Source organism: Apostichopus japonicus, chromosome 19 (genome assembly GCF_037975245.1).
Source record: "Apostichopus japonicus isolate 1M-3 chromosome 19, ASM3797524v1, whole genome shotgun sequence".
Taxonomy (NCBI): domain Eukaryota; kingdom Metazoa; phylum Echinodermata; class Holothuroidea; order Aspidochirotida; family Stichopodidae; genus Apostichopus; species Apostichopus japonicus.
Window position 1 is genome coordinate 5477251 of NC_092579.1, and position 19725 is coordinate 5496975.

Below are 19725 nucleotides of genomic sequence, written 5' to 3' on the forward strand. Positions count from 1 at the left end.
GACCACCAAAGGAGCTCATTAGATGTTCGTTGAACCTATCCTTAAGCCGTCTATTAGTTTCTCCGACATAAAAGGAATCACAGTCTGGACAGTTAATCCTATAAACAACATTGTTGGCATAATCTAACTTATAAGCATCCTTAAAATTGAACAGAGCAGAGATTTTCTTTTGCAGAAAAATTATTTTGATATGTATATTGTCATTACACAACCCCTTAATGTAACTACCTAAACTCTTAGCGAGTTTATCACTGCTAGGGCCACAATATGGTAATTTAACATAAACAGTATTAACTTGGGTCTCCCCATGATCTAATTTAATTACAGGACCCATGCCCAGTTGTTTTCTTAATTTATAAGTATAGTTTTCCATTTCGTGCAATAACTTCCTAGGGTAACCATTAAAAGTCAAAATACGTCTAATAAATTGCAATTCATGAACGAACAAGGTATCCGACGAACATAATCTACGTGCACGTTCATGTAAAGCCTTAATAACCGCAATTTTATACTTTTTGGGACACCAGGATTTCCAATTAATGAACAACCCTGTAAAAGTTTTCTTACGGAAAACTGAAGTGGCGATAGTGTCAGTACCGCTGGAGCCAACCATTCTGAAAATATCTTTATCGAGAAAAGCACATTTACCCCCGCATTCCATTTCATAAGTAAATTGAATAGATTTATGAAAAGAGTTCAATACATGTAGAAAATCATCCACATAGTCTGCTGAAATAACTACAAAAATGTCATCCACATATCTTCTATAAAAGTTAAGTTTAGGACAAATTTGGATCAATTTCTCTTCAAGGTGGCACATAAACAAGTTGGCTAAACAGACACTCAAGGAAGAGCCCATGGCACACCCATCAATTTGCTCATACATAGAATTGTTAAAAATAAAGTGGGAAGTAGCTGCTTTAAGCAATAATTTCTTAAGATCAACACGTTTAATTGTACAAACAATGCGTTTTTATATATATATGTAATTCAGAATAACATCAATTGTATACTCAATAGGAACATTAGTGAATAAAGAAATTACATCAAAACTAGCCATTAAAGAGTTATGGTTCAGAGAAAGATTCTGAATGTCCGAACAAAAACTGAACGAATCCTTGGCAGTCAATTCATTGGTTGTAAAACTGTTTAACAGCTCCGAAAGGAAAGAAGCCAACTGTTCATGAACTGTACCAATACAACTTACAATAGGCCTCATGGGGATGTCATCTTTATGAATCTTGGGGGTACCATAAAGCCGGCCTGGTTTACTTCCTGAGGCGTATGTTCTCTGATACTCATCTTTGGTAATTTGGCCTTGTTTCAGGAGTCTGCGTAGTAGGTTGTTTAAGGATGCTTCCTTCTTTACGGTGGGGTCATGATCAAGTTTACGAAACTTAGAATCATCGTTCAAAATAGGTTCCATCTTTGTGTTGTAGTCCAACCTATCCATCAAGACGACAGCATTCCCCTTATCCGGTTTCAAGATAATAATGTCCGATTTTTGTTGCAGTCTCTTGAGAATGTTAATATGAAAATTATAATCTGGTTTATCCCTTCTAGCAGCCGCGAAACAGAAACGACGCAGTCTATGTTTAAGTCCATCAATGAGTGAATTTTGGGATGGTAAACCACCGAGTTTTTTAAGATTACGGTACAAGTCTTCGAATGAAACTATCCAGTCTGAATGCTGCGACTAAATCATCACATATGCACACGGAACTGGACTCGAGTAACGTCATTAAAAACTTTAGCTCATTAGAGCTCACGTCTGAGGAGAAAGAAGCATTGAAAATTGGCCTATCCACATCTATTCCGTTCACTCCTAATCTAGTGGATGTGAAAGTTTCATTCGAAGACTTGTACCGTAATCTTAAAAAACTCGGTGGTTTACCATCCCAAAATTCACTCATTGATGGACTTAAACATAGACTGCGTCGTTTCTGTTTCGCGGCTGCTAGAAGGGATAAACCAGATTATAATTTTCATATTAACATTCTCAAGAGACTGCAACAAAAAATCGGACATTATTATCTTGAAACCGGATAAGGGGAATGCTGTCGTCTTGATGGATAGGTTGGACTACAACACAAAGATGGAACATATTTTGAACGATGATTCTAAGTTTCGTAAACTTGATCATGACCCCACCGTAAAGAAGGAAGTATCCTTAAACAACCTACTACGCAGACTCCTGAAACAAGGCCAAATTACCAAAGATGAGTATCAGAGAACATACGCCTCAGGAAGTAAACCAGGCCGGCTTTATGGTACCCCCAAGATTCATAAAGATGACATCCCCATGAGGCCTATTGTAAGTTGTATTGGTACAGTTCATGAACAGTTGGCTTCTTTCCTTTCGGAGCTGTTAAACAGTTTTACAACCAATGAATTGACTGCCAAGGATTCGTTCAGTTTTTGTTCGGACATTCAGAATCTTTCTCTGAACCATAACTCTTTAATGGCTAGTTTTGATGTAATTTCTTTATTCACTAATGTTCCTATTGAGTATACAATTGATGTTATTCTGAATTACATATATATACAAAAACGCATTGTTTGTACAATTAAACGTGTTGATCTTAAGAAATTATTGCTTAAAGCAGCTACTTCCCACTTTATTTTTAACAATTCTATGTATGAGCAAATTGATGGGTGTGCCATGGGCTCTTCCTTGAGTGTCTGTTTAGCCAACTTGTTTATGTGCCACCTTGAAGAGAAATTGATCCAAATTTGTCCTAAACTTAACTTTTATAGAAGATATGTGGATGACATTTTTGTAGTTATTTCAGCAGACTATGTGGATGATTTTCTACATGTATTGAACTCTTTTCATAAATCTATTCAATTTACTTATGAAATGGAATGCGGGGGTAAATGTGCTTTTCTCGATAAAGATATTTTCAGAATGGTTGGCTCCAGCGGTACTGACACTATCGCCACTTCAGTTTTCCGTAAGAAAACTTTTACAGGGTTGTTCATTAATTGGAAATCCTGGTGTCCCAAAAAGTATAAAATTGCGGTTATTAAGGCTTTACATGAACGTGCACGTAGATTATGTTCGTCGGATACCTTGTTCGTTCATGAATTGCAATTTATTAGACGTATTTTGACTTTTAATGGTTACCCTAGGAAGTTATTGCACGAAATGGAAAACTATACTTATAAATTAAGAAAACAACTGGGCATGGGTCCTGTAATTAAATTAGATCATGGGGAGACCCAAGTTAATACTGTTTATGTTAAATTACCATATTGTGGCCCTAGCAGTGATAAACTCGCTAAGAGTTTAGGTAGTTACATTAAGGGGTTGTGTAATGACAATATACATATCAAAATAATTTTTCTGCAAAAGAAAATCTCTGCTCTGTTCAATTTTAAGGATGCTTATAAGTTAGATTATGCCAACAATGTTGTTTATAGGATTAACTGTCCAGACTGTGATTCCTTTTATGTCGGAGAAACTAATAGACGGCTTAAGGATAGGTTCAACGAACATCTAATGAGCTCCTTTGGTGGTCAGAAAGGCGCTATTAACCTTCATTGTACTGCGCATAAACATCATCTGCCCACTTTTGTTGACCATTGTGCCACTATTGGTAATGAACCCCAGTGGTTCAGGAGGAAGATTAAAGAGAGTCTCCTAATAAAAGACTTAAATGCTGACCTAAATAGAAATGTAGCGAGCTACGGGTTGGAGCTATTCTAATCCCTATTTACTTTTTATTGCTGGTTGTTCTATTCATCCCTAAGTTAAAAATATTCACTAAAAAATTTTTTTTTGCTGGTTGTTCTAAGTTTAAAAGTTTCCAAGTTTCTTCCTAGTTTAAAAATCACTCATGCTTATCACTATTGGCGTCCTTGGATGTATATAAACCCTTGTATTTAATTGATCTTGTACTTTTGCCTGACGATGGAGTGGTGACCACTCCGAAATATAGCAGTATGTCGTTGTTAAAAATATTCGCTTGTTTATCTTTTATATTATATATATATATATATATATATATATATGATATATTGGATGTATTCATGACAATTCAAAGATACAATGAAGGCAATAGAGGAAGAAAGACAACAGCTGACTGGAAGACTAAAGATAACAGAGGAGGAAAGACAACAATTCAAAGATTCAATGAAAGCAACAGAGGAAGAAAGACAACAGCTGACTGGAAGGCTAAAGACAACAGAGGAAGAAAGACAACAACTCACTGGAAGACTAAAGACAACAGAGGAGGAAAGACAACAATTCAAAGATACATTGAAGACAACAGAGGAGGAAAGACAACAGCTGACTGGAAGACTTAAGACAACAGAGGAGGAAAGACAACAACTCACTGGAAGACTTAAGACAACAGAGGAGGAAAGACAACAGCTGACTAGAAGACTAAAGACAAGAGAGGAGGAAAGACAACAATTCAAAGATACATTGAAGGCAACAGAGGAAGCAAAACAACAGCTGACTGGAAGGCTAAAGACAACAGAGGAGGAAAGACAACAGCTGGCTGGAAGACTAAAGACAACAGAGGAAGAAAGACAACACTTCAGAGATGGATTGAATACAACTGAGAACAAGCTGAAGACATTGAAAAATGTAATTAATTAATCTAATTTATATAATTGAACGTCTGTCCTTCAATGTAATAGGCCTACACTCCTTCTTCTAGAACAGTAGTTCCACCGTTCCTGGAAGTTCATTTTGAAGGTTAGGTCACAATTTTCAGCACTAAATTAAACTTGTGATTTTCTCTGAGCAAGGTAGTAATTTTGCAGTAGTCACACCCTCGAGTAAAGGTCAAAAGGTTATCATTTCAGCCTGCCTAAAACTAAGTGTGAAGAAATTTGTCAACTTGAATAATTTTCCCTTCAGACACATGCTACTTCATTGTTGGTATAAACTTTAATTTGTGGCAAGTTACCGGAGGGAGGTGCATCCTTCTTGTCTCATTCACTGTGTTGTTTACATGACAGGAGCATGAAGAGGCTAAATCAAGTCTGAGAGCTACAACAGATGAACTTGTGAAGTCTCAACTGGAATATGCCAAAGAATCCATGGCTTTACAAGAGGTCCTGAAGCAGACTAGGGAAGCCTTGAATCAGAAAGAATTGGTAATGGTAAGTATTATTAAGTAAATAGTAAGTGAATTATGAATATACAACAGTGTGTATCTGTAGCCATTATACCATCAGTAGCAAAAGAAGTGTGTGTTTGTAAAGTTAGCAAAATATTGTGACGAGACCATTACTGTGTTGAATTTATGATAAAACGTTCCACTGTTAAATGTTACAAGTTAACAACATAATCTTGAGCTTTACAGAAATAGTTCAATGAGTTAAAAACAAATGTTCAAAGTCATGCTACATTTGATAACAAGTAGTGTGAAGTGAGTAATGAGTACATTCACCTTACTAAAATCAGTTGCTTTTATCAGCTTAAAGACTTAATTGGTGTAACTTGACAGGTGACAGACATGAAACTGAGGTTCTTTTTTTAATGTGTCAGTACACCAAGTAAGATATCTTTACTACTTTATTTATTTTGCAGGCTTACTCCGCTTCTGTTGCGGAGGAAGAAACTCTACTTGAAGAACGTGAAACTCTAGACATATCACAGGGATCAACGTTGGCAGGTAGGTAACAATGAAAAGATCATAACTGCTGCTTGTTGTAAATTTCCAGACAGTTTAATGTTTCCTTATGTAAAGTCTGTTTATCCTTTAATAGTCCTACCTGCAGCTTTTTAAAGCTGTCAGGGAGATTGTAGAAGGGGGGGGGGAGGTGGAGGGGTGTTGACTTGAGTCAATTTAAGTAGTGTGGGATGGATTGTCAAACTGTCCATTATGTTAAGATATTAAAGTCAAGTGAGCTCTGCAGATGTGTAAAATTAATCACGGAGTATCATGGAAACAAATCTATTTGACCTTGCCGAAGGCAGAAGGAATCTATGCGATGGTGATGGTGTGTGTATTATGTGTATGTATGTGACATTTGTTTGTAAACGCTTTAACTTCAGACGGATAACTGGGTACATGTTTTATTTGGTATGTAGGTTCCCCTTAGGTAGAACTGGTTTGGGGTTGGTATTGGTGAAAGGTCATTTGAGGTCAAATTCTGAAAACATTGTTCGCACAATTACTCAAAAATGGAAGTTTCAGGGAGTTCAAACTTGTGTGTAGCTTGCTGTTGGTGAGCAGACGATCTGTAACGTATTTCGTGAATGTCAAAGGTCATTTGAGGTCAACAGAGGGAAACTAGTGTGACAATCTTGTAAACATGATATCTCACAAAAGGTAGCCTGTTTAATTCTTATAAGTGGCTTCTGGATTTCCTGTAATTAGTTCAGCGAAACCTATTGTTTGTGGTGGAGGTGAAAGGTCATTTGGGGTCAGAAGAGGGCAAAATATGAATATATCAAAAGTGCTGTATCTCCAGAACCATAAAATGAGCTCATGTATGCATGGTATGATAGCCTTGTGTATTTTATAGTTTGTACACAATTTCATGTAGGTCAGAAAGCATTGAAGGTCACCAGGTGTGAAAACATGAACGCTATGTAAATATGATATTTCCAGATAGAAAACTGCAGTAGCTGGTAGATATGGCTATTGCTTCTCTATAATGAGCACAAACCCTATTGTTTTTGTCGGAGGGTACAGGTTATTTGGGTTCAGCAGAGGTTACATTCTGGAAATTATAAACATGACATCATAAGATAGGCGCTTGATCAGATGTCATAGTGACATATGACTTTCCTGTAATGAGTTCAAGAGCCCAATTATTCATTGTGAAGGTCAGAGGTCATTTGAGCTCAGCAACGGGGAAAGTGTAGAAACCTTAAAAGCACTATAGCTGGATAATTTTTTTTCCAAGAGAGATTTCTACTTTTATTTCTGAAAACCTTTCTTTCTAGTTAGGGATGTGGTCAGTAATAAGCTTTTGGTTTCAGAACAACATTTTTTGAAAGGACATTGTGTACAGGAAAGCACATACCCCTCTGGTAGTCATGTGATCACTATTAATACAAACTAACACATCTAAGTATTGGTTGTATATTTGAAACAAATTTATAGCAATTTTACTAAGGTCATTTGGGGGTCAATCATAGACACATTTAACCAGGTGACTAGACAAGCTTAAGTATATGTCAATTAGGAGATGTGTGAAAAATAAACATACTGTAATAACCATGGAGGGTCATGTGATGTGCACCATGGTAGCACTTAACATCCATCTTACCCCTTATTTTCATGTATCCCTTCTACAACAAATCATTGGATAACAGCCACAGTCCTGAAAAAAACTAAGCAAACCCAGAATTTAGCTAAGTGATGCACGTATCAATGTTTACTGCAATTTTGCAATTGCAAAGTTGCTAGTTCCTTTAAAAAGATTGGACTGCATATGAAATACATACAGCATACCAGGACTGTACATGCGTAGTGTAAACTGCCATACGTAGCAGACGACAGGATTCGCTGTTCCTTAGCAACACAAAACACAAATCTAATTGCCTTGCATGGCCTCACAAATGCAGATCAAGCATTTTCTGACACAGAGAAAAATAATTCAACATAGTCTTCATCCAAACTAAAGCAATTAATATAAATTGTACCGTTAATGTCTGTTATAGTGGCTGTTATAGTGGCTGTTATAGTGGCGTTCTATTGGATAAGAAACTCATTTCAAACTGACAAAGTGTGCTGGGGTCAACAAGCAAATAAAATAAAACATATCAACATCTCCAATATCTTTCTTGTAAAATATGTAGAAAATAAAAGCCTTACCTAATTTGCCTTATAATTTGACCTACTGTACTTTTATGTCATCAAGTGATGTAGATCACACCCTCCTTAAATCTGAAGAGGATATTTATGAGTTTGAATCATTTTTCAATATCATGTAAAGGCCGTTGCAATGTTTTAGAACAGTGACACTTAAAGTTGCTATGGTAACACTGTTGTGTAGATGAGCAGTTACATCAACAGTACTTTAACCAGAGGGTAACCCCTCCCAGTGTATACTTGCCTTAGATACATTATATATGCAGCACGCTAATAACCCTGTTATACTGGAGATGGAGAGCAGGATTAATCTAAACAGAGTCAGTGCTTACATGGTTTGATGACAGAGAAGCATGTGACTTAATACCACAACGATAAAAGAAGACAGATGAACATTGTTAGTCGTCTGTATCTTATTTTGCATGCTCAGTCTAACAACAAAGAGCTGACTTTGCATTTTGGTTTCGATGACAATTGTAACCTTTGCATTCATGATGGCGTATGTGTGTGTGTGTGTTTGTGAGTGTGTTTGTGATGCCCAGCTTATAAACACGATATCTCAAGAAGGGAAGATCAGACCAATTTAATATTTGATGTGTAGAAGTACCACATTAAGTGAAAGAAGCCTATTGTTTTTGGTGGAGTTCAAAGGTCATTTAGGGTCACCAGGGGTCAAATTGTGAAAACCTTGTAAATAGATATCTCAAGAAGGGAAGGTTGTATCAACTTCATACTTAGTGTGTAGAAGTACCATATCAATTACAAAAATCTAGTGTTTTTGGTGGAGTTCAAGGTCATTTAGGGTCACCAGAGGTGCAATTGTGAAAACCTTGTAACCATGATATCTCTTAAAGAGAAGGTCGGACTAACTTCATACTTAGTGTGTAGAAGTACCACATAGAAGCCTATTGTTTTTGTTTGAAGGCAAAGGTCATTTGGGGTCACCAGGGTTCAAATTGTGAAAACCTTGTAAACACGATATCTCAAGAAGGAAAGCTTGGGAGGACCTCATATTTAGTGTGTAGAAGTACCACATTCAGTGAAAGAAGCCTATTGTTTTTGTTTGAAGTCAAAGGTCATTTAGGTTCACTAGGGGTCAATTTGTGAAAACCTTGTAATCACGATATCTCAATACTGGAAGCTTGGGCCGACAATCTTATGTAGTGTGTAGAAGTACCACATTGAGTTAAAGAAGCCTAATATTTTGGTGGAGGTCAATAGGTTATTTGGGGTTATCAGAGCTAGGTCAAATTGTGAAACCCTTGTAAACATACGTCAGATAATCAGATTCATGAAGAAAACTGCTCATGTTAAATTATCGAAATCACAATGCATTTTTGCATTCTGGTTAATACTTAACCTGATGAGATCCATTTGATATTTTGAAATCTGCACCTTTGCTGACCCTAAATGACCTATGACATCCGCACATCTTGTACTCACTATAAGAAAGATGCAAAGTAGGAGCTCTATGTGCTGTATCCTATCTTGGGATGTCATGTTTACAAATAATAGGTTTCTTGTACTCATTATAGGGAAGCCACATAACCAATTGGGAGCAAAGAAAGTTTCCGATCTGGAGATATTGTATTTACAAGTATTTCAAATATTGACCCCTGGTGACCTTAAATGAACTTTGACCTTCACCAAATTGTACAAAAACGTGACACTATATAAGGCAACCATACAATGTATATATGGCCTCCATTGACGTCCTGGTTCTGAAGATACAGCATTTTTGAGATTTTCACATTTTACCCTCTACGAACCCCAAATGACCTTCGACCTCCATCCAAAGCAATACGGTTCTTGTACTCTTTGTAGGGAAGTAACTTGCAAATATTACATCCAATTCAGTTTCCTATCTGGAGATAGCATGGTTACAAGGATTTCAAGTTTTGACCCCTGGTGACCTTAAATGAACTCTGACCTACATCAGATTGTGTAAAACCTTTCAGTACATACGGCTATCCTACCTTGGATGTGTGAGCTCCTTTGATGTTCTGGCCCTGGAGAAACAGTGTTTTGTGATTCCCACGACTTTCCCTCTGCTGACCTTTGACCTTCACCCAAAACAATAGGGTTCTTGCACTAATTATGGGGAAGCCACATGCCAAATATAAGAACTGCCGAGGTTCAAGTTACCCATCTTGAGATATCATGTTTACAAGTTAGGGCGTCATATACACATATATACACACAGCTGTGTTTTACATTCAAACCAAGGTCTTCTTTGTTTGTTCCATTGTTCGAATCCACGTTCGCTAACTTTAATAATACCACATAACAATAGAATTTGTGCAAAGACGTAGTAATTCTTTTTGAAACATATCCGAGGACCTGGAACTGGTTTGTTCAAGTCCTTAATCAGAATACAAAATAGCAGCACATACACCCAAGCACGCACACACACGCACGCACACGCACACATACAGTACATACATGCACCCACACACGCCAACTTGACTGTATAGGTTAATAGGAATTAAACTTATTCAGATTCCACAGAAATCATATCATTTTCCGCTATTGAACTGATTTAAAGAAATGTATTTTGTTTCTATATATAAATACATAGAAAACAATCTAACAATCAGGTGATAAATTGGGAAATATGATCTCATCCATTATTTTATAATCGGTTTGATCAATTGGTTTGTTATGCTGAGTGAGATCCTTAACTATATTTTTGGTTACTTTTATTTATATTTCAGCTGATTACGGCAGATTACTGGTCAACGTTGCCCAAGATCTTTCTCTAGACAGCACTCTGAAATTAGCATTTCTGTTCGGTCTACCACCAGCAGAAACTGATATGCTACGCCGGGTTTCTCTGATAGAGACACCAGGAATCACTCTGATTAACTTCATGAAGACAAGAAACATCATCAATATGTATGATGTCACTAACCTACAGAAGGGTTTGGTTCATATTCAGCTAAAACGAACAAATGAATATCACTTAGCTCCATATCAGTCTAAAGTTGACCCCTTTCAGTTCGAAGAAAACCGATCACCACAACTGCTTGACTGGCCTGGTAAGAATGAATAAAATGATGTAATCAGAATAGATGAAACCAAAATAGTACAGTACAAACTCTAGAAATGTATGTGAGTCCTGATTAATATTCGGCTTTCAGGTAGTTTATTATTTTAAACTATTGATTATCACTGTGTATGTATGGTGAAAGTAATTACAAGTGGATCTTTTAACCAATTATATGTTGCCATTTGAATAATTTCTTCATAGTAAAAGCTTGAAAATAGAAAAATGCTAAAAACAAAAAGGTCCTTAGGATTAGCCAATATTTCAAGGATTCATTTTAGCCGTCTGATCACTCTCAGACATGATGCTAGATACTTTTGATACTCCTGTTGTCAAATTCTCTAACAACATAAAGCTTGTATTCCATATCTATTACATTTAATATTATGATGCCATCAATAATACCTCTTTCATAAATCAAATGCAAGGCTTTTTTATTGTTGAAGAACTTAAGATTAGTAGGGAATGATTAAATTATCCAGTATCACATCGAAAAATGCTATGCAAAATTGGCAACTTGCCAAGATGCATAGCAGTTTTATTACATAGGATCCATAGTACTTATAGGAGAGAAAGATCTGGGCAGAATTTGAACACTAAATGATTCTCTGATTAGGGATGAATGTGGCATTGTACGGCAGATTTGGTTTTTAAACATAAAAGCTTCATTTGATGGTGTTTGTGTTTCCATTATTCTATTTTCAGTTGAAAATGTCAAATTTGACCCTGAAAATGAATCAACTGCATCACAAGGTTCTGATAAAAGAGAGGATGATCATGACCATAGAAAGGAAAGTTTGATGGAGAGAGGAGACCTACCAAAACAAAGGAAAGATTCACAAATACTTGAAATGAGGCACCATCATTCATACATTGAACACAAGATCACGTATGTAGGTGGAACTATTAGCATCATGGGGGTACATCTGATTATTCCTGAAGACGCTTTATCCTCTGATCATGTAATTGCTGTTAAAGTGATCTATGATCCCACCATACACCTCCATGACAGTGCTCGTAGGGGCAGAATGACACCTCTGATAAAACTAGAGCCAGAAGGGCTCCCCCTCGACAAGCCGGCCCAGCTGACTATTCCTCACTCGGCTATTATACCTGAGCCAGATCGACATGATGTTATAATCTTCACTGGTCTGAAAGACGAAGAAAGTTTACAAGAAGGTAAAGATGGACACCAATAAGCACTTTAAAATGCAATTGACTAATGTACCAGGAGAAGTACAATGAGTTATATGCTGAGAATCAGTTCTGTTGAATTCTAGATATATCTTATCTAATAGGCTCTTGATATAAACTGTATTTCAGTTTACCAAATAACATACTTTATTTAATATGATTTATTATAGGTAAAATAACTTGGACTGAAGAGAAATCTATTGTTCGGAAGTTAGACCCAGAGAAGATCAGTCTTCATATTAACAACCTGAGCTACGTCTTTGTTAATTTAGTCAGCCAAGAAACAGAACAGAAGCATATATTCCGTATTGTTCCATTTATTGATGGAATACTTGATGCCAACGATGATGTCTTAATAACTGTTTGTTTCTGTAAGAACAGTGATGAAGAGTACAAGGTAAGGATAATCTCTTGTTACCATGGTATATATGTTGTAGCTTAAAAGGTCAGTTCTGTTTTATATTGTGATTTGAAAGTCGGATACTGGCAATGTTACTTCCTTTGATCATTTTGTATAGTGACTTTTATCGTGCTTCACTGGCAAATTATAAAGTGATATGTTAAAGGTGCATTTGTGTGGCATAATTGATTAATTCATCGAAGCACATCAAAAAGAAAAATCTGAAATTTGAAATGAAAACACTTAAACTTGACATAGAAAATGTTTCTGTGCTTAGTGTTTGTGCTTAGATGAAACTGACAGTATCCCCATAGTCATAAAGTAAGAATGCTGATAGTCTCATAGAGGGCCGATGATGGTATTTTACTAATATTATTATTAATTTATTTGGTCAAAATTTCATTTTCTTACAAAATGTCGATCCCATCAAATATATTCAGATGGCCCACATTTTTATTGTGGCTCAAAGTGTGCACAACAAGGATTAAGAGGGTGGGAGGATCCAAAGAAACAAGCAACATTGGTGATGTGAGCAAATAATGGAAACAAAGATGTAACTTGCTATAGCAGTATTGATCTTTCTGTACAGAGTGAAGGCACAACAAATTGTATAATCAACTCTCTGCTTGTTTCTAAGCAAGTTAAATCTTCATGTCATTATGTTTCAGTTGCTGTTAGAGGACCACCATCCCAAACTGTGTCTAGGAAACTATGAAGTATTTCACATTACCCGGACATTGACTGTTTCTTACATTGATCTGATCATGTCATCTCCCGGTGGTGGTTACCATCTGACAAAGAAAGAATCAACAAAGGTTTGTAATTACCAATGCTATAAAGTTTGTCTTTCAACATTACAAGACTTGTAGATAAAGATTGGTTACTTGAATCAAATTGTGTAGCAGTTGCCAGTTAGAGTGTCGCCTACTACTATGTGGTTTCTGGTTCGAAATCCCAGCAGGAACCACAATATAGGCAACCTTCTGCTGTGCAGTGTTGTTGAGCATTATCTTGTGCGAGTTTGGTTTTCCTGGTTTGTGAATAAGTAAGTGAAGTTTGGTCCTAATTTTTTGTACAGTTTTGCGAATAGCTTCATTCACCGTGGCTTTACTTTTGGTGTCTATAATTGACCTCCATTTGTATTGGAGGCAGTGTTCAGATATTGTGGCACACTCTCAGTTCTTGGATTTGGATGTTGATTAGGTGGCTGTCCTGGGAGCAAGAATAATTCAGACAATTACATACCTGCCAAGAAAATCTCTGAACATTCATCAAACAGAATGATTGTAATAAGCCTGTGTTTATCCACAATGACATGAATACCCATGGCTCGAATATGTTTCTGAGAAGTTTAATCTTCACCAGCTGCCCATGAAATGTAAGGATTTGTACATGACCACATGTCTCGGTTCCTTACCAGCTTTTCCTTATTTTTTATATGTGGTACCGTTTCTTTAAATACTTAACAAACATTCTCAGCCTACGTACATTGATCTTCAATATCTTTATCCATTTAGCATGTAGACATTGATTACCTCTGTGCTGCCAGTAGAGTCTCTCATCAGTTCAGACTTACAAGGGACAAAGATGGAGACACTGACATGGTTGATGTGAAGTTAAAAGTATCGCAAAATGAAATGAACCAGACAGCCCTCATCCTCCAATTGAAGGTGAGTTATATCTGTTGATTATCTTCCACCTGCTTGTACTCTCATATGTCTCTTCATTACATAATATTAAGCTGCATCTTCTCCCATCTTCTCATTTCTCTGCTAAGTAGCGTCCTATCTGTTGGAAGTCTTGCAGCTGTTTGCAGGCTGATTAAATAATGTTAGTGCTGTGACTGAATTATAGTTATTTGTTGGCATATTCTCTCATGGATGCTTTTCTTCGAAATATGCATTGTGGAGGATAATTGAATTAAATTTAATCACAGTAGTCTTTTATTACTGTATTCTTAGTTTTTCAGTCACTCCAGTGAACCTGGTAATCTTTCTTATTTTGATCCTGTTTTCCAACTTTTTATGACTCTTTCATTTTACTTTCTAAATATGGAGTAACTTAAAGTGCAGTGAATTGCTAAAAAAAAAAGTGTACATATGACCTGTATGTTATTACATACACATGTCAACAGTTCTGGGAAAATTTGTTTTGTGGGGTATCTTAGGTACCAATGAATGAATACTGCATAAATAATAGGTATGCTGTTGTCAGCATTACTTTTTCTTTGGGATTTCACACATTTATTATGTGTTGTTGCATGTCTTTTACAGCCCTTTTTTCTACATTACATTCCTATTTTAAACCTGATAATTCACATGGGTGTGATAGATAGCCTGCATAATTGTATGTTAAATATTCTTAAATTTTAAGATTTCATTAGTCACATAATTTTTGTTTTTCTGTTTTCCTTCAGGTGAAAAACATTCTCTTATCTCCGAAAAGCCAGGAAATTCTGCAACCAGGTAAGTTTTTAATGTGGAAGTGAAACAAATCGGTGGACTTAGCTAGTTTTAGAAGTCCACCCTGACCAGCATCTAAGTGAAGTTAGAAGAAGAAAAATAAATGCTTAATATCCTAGACATACACCAGGTAAGTGTGCATTAGTGGAGATGAAAAAATAAGCACAAGTAGAGAACCAGTTGAGTGTCTAAGTAGAGGTGAAAAGGTAATAGCATTTGGTTTTTAGCATAAGCACACCTGAGTGTTACTTATATCAACTTAGTTCATTGGGAAACATTTCACTAACATGAACGTTTTTTGATGGAAAGACATATAATCATGCTGCTGAACCCAAAAGATTTCTAAGTCCTATTAGTATACTTCCATTTTTAGTTAATATGCTCGCTTCCTACTTTGAGGCTCAAACCAACTTTGAAAGTGAAGCTGTATATAAGACTAGAATTTATGCACAAGACAAGTCTTAAAGTTGAAAAGTTGCACGCATGTTGTGGACGGTATACTGAAGCAATTTATAGTGTGCACCCACCAGAGGTTGACTTGCATACCAAAGTTCTCTATGCTGGTTGTATGCATCTTGTGGGCCAGTTGTGTACTTGTGCATGTTAGCTGTGAACGTTACTCATTGTTCAAACCTGGCACTCAATTAGCATATGTGTGATTCAGCATGTAATATCTATTCTTTGCTATATTTTGTCGAATGTGATGTGAATTATATGTCCTCACTTTCAGGCTTACACAAATATGAAAAGTTGAGAGGAGATATTGCAAAGCTTCTGGATAAACAACATTGCGCAAAGCTAGGCATGTATTTTGAGCTGAAACCAGCAGAAAAGGATACAATTCAGGAAGCAGCAAAATCTGGAAAGATGCTGATGAAAATATTGGATGAAAGAGAGCTCATCATGCCAGACAGAATGATCGGACTGTATGAAGGATTGAAAGCTATTGACTTTAATAAGGTTGCAAGACAGGTGCTGGAGTACATCGACACATCACAGGAGAAGAATGTAAAGGAAAAGGAAGGAGAAAAAGATGGCAAGAGAATGGTTTGTGCTTTGTAAAAGCTTTGCAAAAACATTTTAAGCTTGAAGCCAAACAATCGTTACTTTGCATAACATTAATATCTTAGTATGGTTGAGTACTGTAGTTTCTGATATGAAAGTATCCTTCTTGCTGTCATGCAAGTCACATAACAGAAAAATGAATTACTTCTCCATTACTAAAAAGCCTTACCCAGGAAAAAATTTACCTCAAATTTACCGCGGTAACATACCACACTTTTACCCCAGTAAAACCGTGGTAAAAACGCGGTAAATTTGTTGTACATTACCGCGGTGTTTTGGCCCTATGGACGCGGTAAACCGCGGTTTACCGCAGTAAATTACCACAAATTTACCATGGTTTTACCTCACTTTTACCCCAATTTTACCGCAATTTACCACGGTGTTACCATACTTTTACTACACTTTTACTACGCTTTTACCCCAAATTTACCACAGTTTACCATTCTTTTACCCCAATTTTACCGTATATTTACCACGCTTTTACCACAGTTTACCGTTCTTTTACCCCAATTTTACCCTAGATTAACCACGCATTTACTACACTTTTACCCTAAATTTACCACAGTTTTACCGTTCTTTTACCCCAATTTTACCGTAGATTTACCACGCTTTTACCTTAGTTTTACCTCAATTTACCATACTTTTACCACATTTTACCCCAATTCTACCGTAGATTTACTACGCTTTTACCTTAGTTTTACCTCAGTTTACCATGATTTTACACTAATTGTAGGACGGTTTTACCTTACATTGAGCATGATTTTGTCCTAATTTCAATCAGCATGTACACCATATATTTCTTTGAATTTCAACCATCAGTGTACTGTATCATGATTTGGCTATATGCCTTTACCCTTATTGTAATGGTTGTATGCCTGACATATAAGTCCTCAGTTGTAGAATGCATCAGTTTTTAATTCATCAAATCCATGGAAGTTTCACACATGAGAAAGCTTTGTGGACTTTCAATTAACCTAGCTTGTATGATTCCTGACTCTCTTCTTTTGACTTAATTGGTAGTCCAGATTGGACTTTTGATCTCTTATTGTCCTCAAAGACTTGTTTTAAATGGAAAGAGTACTCTGATCATAGATACATAGACTTGTCAAGTCATTTAATGGACCTGACAGAGAATACCCCAATCTGAGGACACTGATTGGTCAATTTTTGTGTGCCACAGTGTTGAGGCACAGAAGCTATGCCTTATGTGTGCAAGTTTATATAGTTCTTTTTTCATTTTAAAGGCTTTTAGGTTCTCCCTAATAATGAAAAAATAATTAATTGTTGTCTCCTCTCAAATATACCAGGGATTCCATGAAGGAATTCTCTATGTATCGATCCTCTGCTTGTCTTTTTTTAGGAAAAGAGATGCATACTATAACATATAAGAATAGCAGTTTGTCTCTCTTCTTTATTCAACTCATATCCACAGGTAATTTATATTGCCAACATTAATATGAGTAGAACAAAAGGTTTTTCATATCAGTATTGCAAGATTATGGGACAAAATCATGGAAAATTGCTGTAAATGTACCATCATGTTTCATAGTGTGACCCATACGTTCTACTGTGGTAAAATCATGGTACAATTATGGTAAATTTACCATAGTATAATTGCACCGTATAGTTTTACCCTATTTTTACTGTGGTTAATCATGGCACAATTGTAGGAATTTCACATATGTAGTTTATGTACCATATAAACTTACCCTACTTTTACTACAGTACTATCATGGTAAAACTATGGTAAATTTACCGCAGTAAATGTACCACACTTTTACCCTACCTTTACCCCGGTAATACCATGGTAAAACTGTGGTTAATTTACCGTAGTAAATGTACCGCAATTTTACCCTACTTATACCACGGTTATGTCATGGTAAAACTGCGGTAAATTTACCGCAGTAAATGTACCACACTTTTACCCGACTTTTACCGCGGTAATACCATGGTAAAACTGTGGTAAATTTACCGTAGTAAATGTACCACACTTTTACTGAGGTAATACCACGGTAAAACTGTGGTAAATTTACCGCGGTAAATGTACCGCACTTTTACCCTACTTATACCGCAGTAGTATCATGGTAAAACTGCGGTAAATTTACCGCGGTAAATGAACCACACTTTTACCATACTTTTACCACGATAATACCATGGTAAAACTGCGGTAAATGTACCGCGGTTGATTTTACCACACATTTACCCTATTTACCACACATTTACCATAGTTTACCGCGGTAAAATTAGGGTACATTTTTTGCTGGGTACTTTTACTGGTTGTAAAAGAAACAGCATTTAACTGATTATTTCTGCTTACATAAACTTACGTTCTAGAGTTCAAGTGTACAGGAGGTCTGTGTAGAATATTCACTGAAGCCAAATCAAATGCAGTAATTAGTTTTCTATCTTCATGAAAGTATGATCAAAAATGTGAATTTGTAATATTTCAACATTGTTTCAGGTAAAACTTCCAGAGAAACAAGTCGTAATCCCAGAAAGGGAATCAAAATTGTTGGTAAATTTTAAAATTTTGAAAGAAGAGGGATACAAGAGGCTGGATGTCCAAAGAGCCTTGAATTTGTCACATGGGAAACTGGACCTGGGAAGACGGCTATTGCTGCTTGCCAAGGAAGAGCATGGTAAAGATACCCTATGTATTCAGCTACATGTTTTATTCTTTTATATTTTTTCCTGATATATTTAACATCAGTCTTAAATAACATTCTAGGACAACATTTCAAGCCCTTGCTCTTTCAGTGCTCATGGAAGAAAAGGGATTTTGCATTATTTTTTTTGTAGGAAAATTCTTCACAAAATAGCTACATATTAGGAATATGATCTAGAAACCCTTAACAAACCTAATTCTTGTTACTGTCATTAAAATATTCTCTCCTATATCTATTTCTCTTTAAGCAGGTCAACATTTCATGGCTTATGTTCAATGTCGAAAATTAACATTTATTTTGATTCTTAATTATTTTGTTCTACATTAGTAGAAAGTAAAATCAGTTTGTATTAAACATGCTAGTTTTCATATTGTGTATTGACACAGTTTATGCATTAACACTTTTTCTATCAAAGATACAAAATACTTTGCTTTCACTTGAAATATATGACTTTTCTCCTCCAGAGAGACTTCCTTTGTTCCCAGGATCTAATCTTTATAAGGAGCAGTACTTTGATCAGCATGGAGGAGAGATGTTTATCGCAGGTGTTTGCCTGCGTGTACCAGCTGGTGCACTACACACTGGAAGGATTGTTAATCTGTGGGTTTCTACTGAACCTACCACCAATGGACCTTTCTCAAAGAAGAATCTAAGATTAACCCCTTTTGTGAAATTTGGTCCACAAAGCCTTACCTTACACAAGCCTGTCACCTTGATTATTCCACACTGTGCTTTTACTCCAGCTGACCAGACGGGTGTTGTTGTTTACTCTGGTGTATTACAAACAGGTGTGTTTCTGTTTCTTTTGCATTGTGTTTATTAGTCCATTGATCATTATATTTAGTTACTTTAATTTGTTGTATCAACAGAGGTATGTATATGAGTAAGTGTGTTTGTATGTCACCCCTGATGTACTGTTTATGCTTGCTTCACTGTATGGCTGACCACTTGTACAACTGCTTGCAGATTGAATAAACTCCTACTTTGGAAAATGCAGTACTGTATCTACACTATTAGATTCTAAACCTGAATAACTGCAAAAGTAAAGCTGGGATGAAAGTCACACTTGATTTGTGAAACCACCCAAGTACAAGAACGCTATATTGGCAAG

The 19725-nt window shown here is 36.2% G+C and overlaps 1 protein-coding gene across 8 annotated transcripts in view; it reads left to right on the top strand.

Annotated features, from left to right (window-relative positions):
- Window positions 1-19725, top strand: part of LOC139960602 (uncharacterized) — a 187644-nt gene that overhangs the window by 103312 nt on the left and 64607 nt on the right. The gene's annotated exons all lie outside the window — the stretch shown is intronic.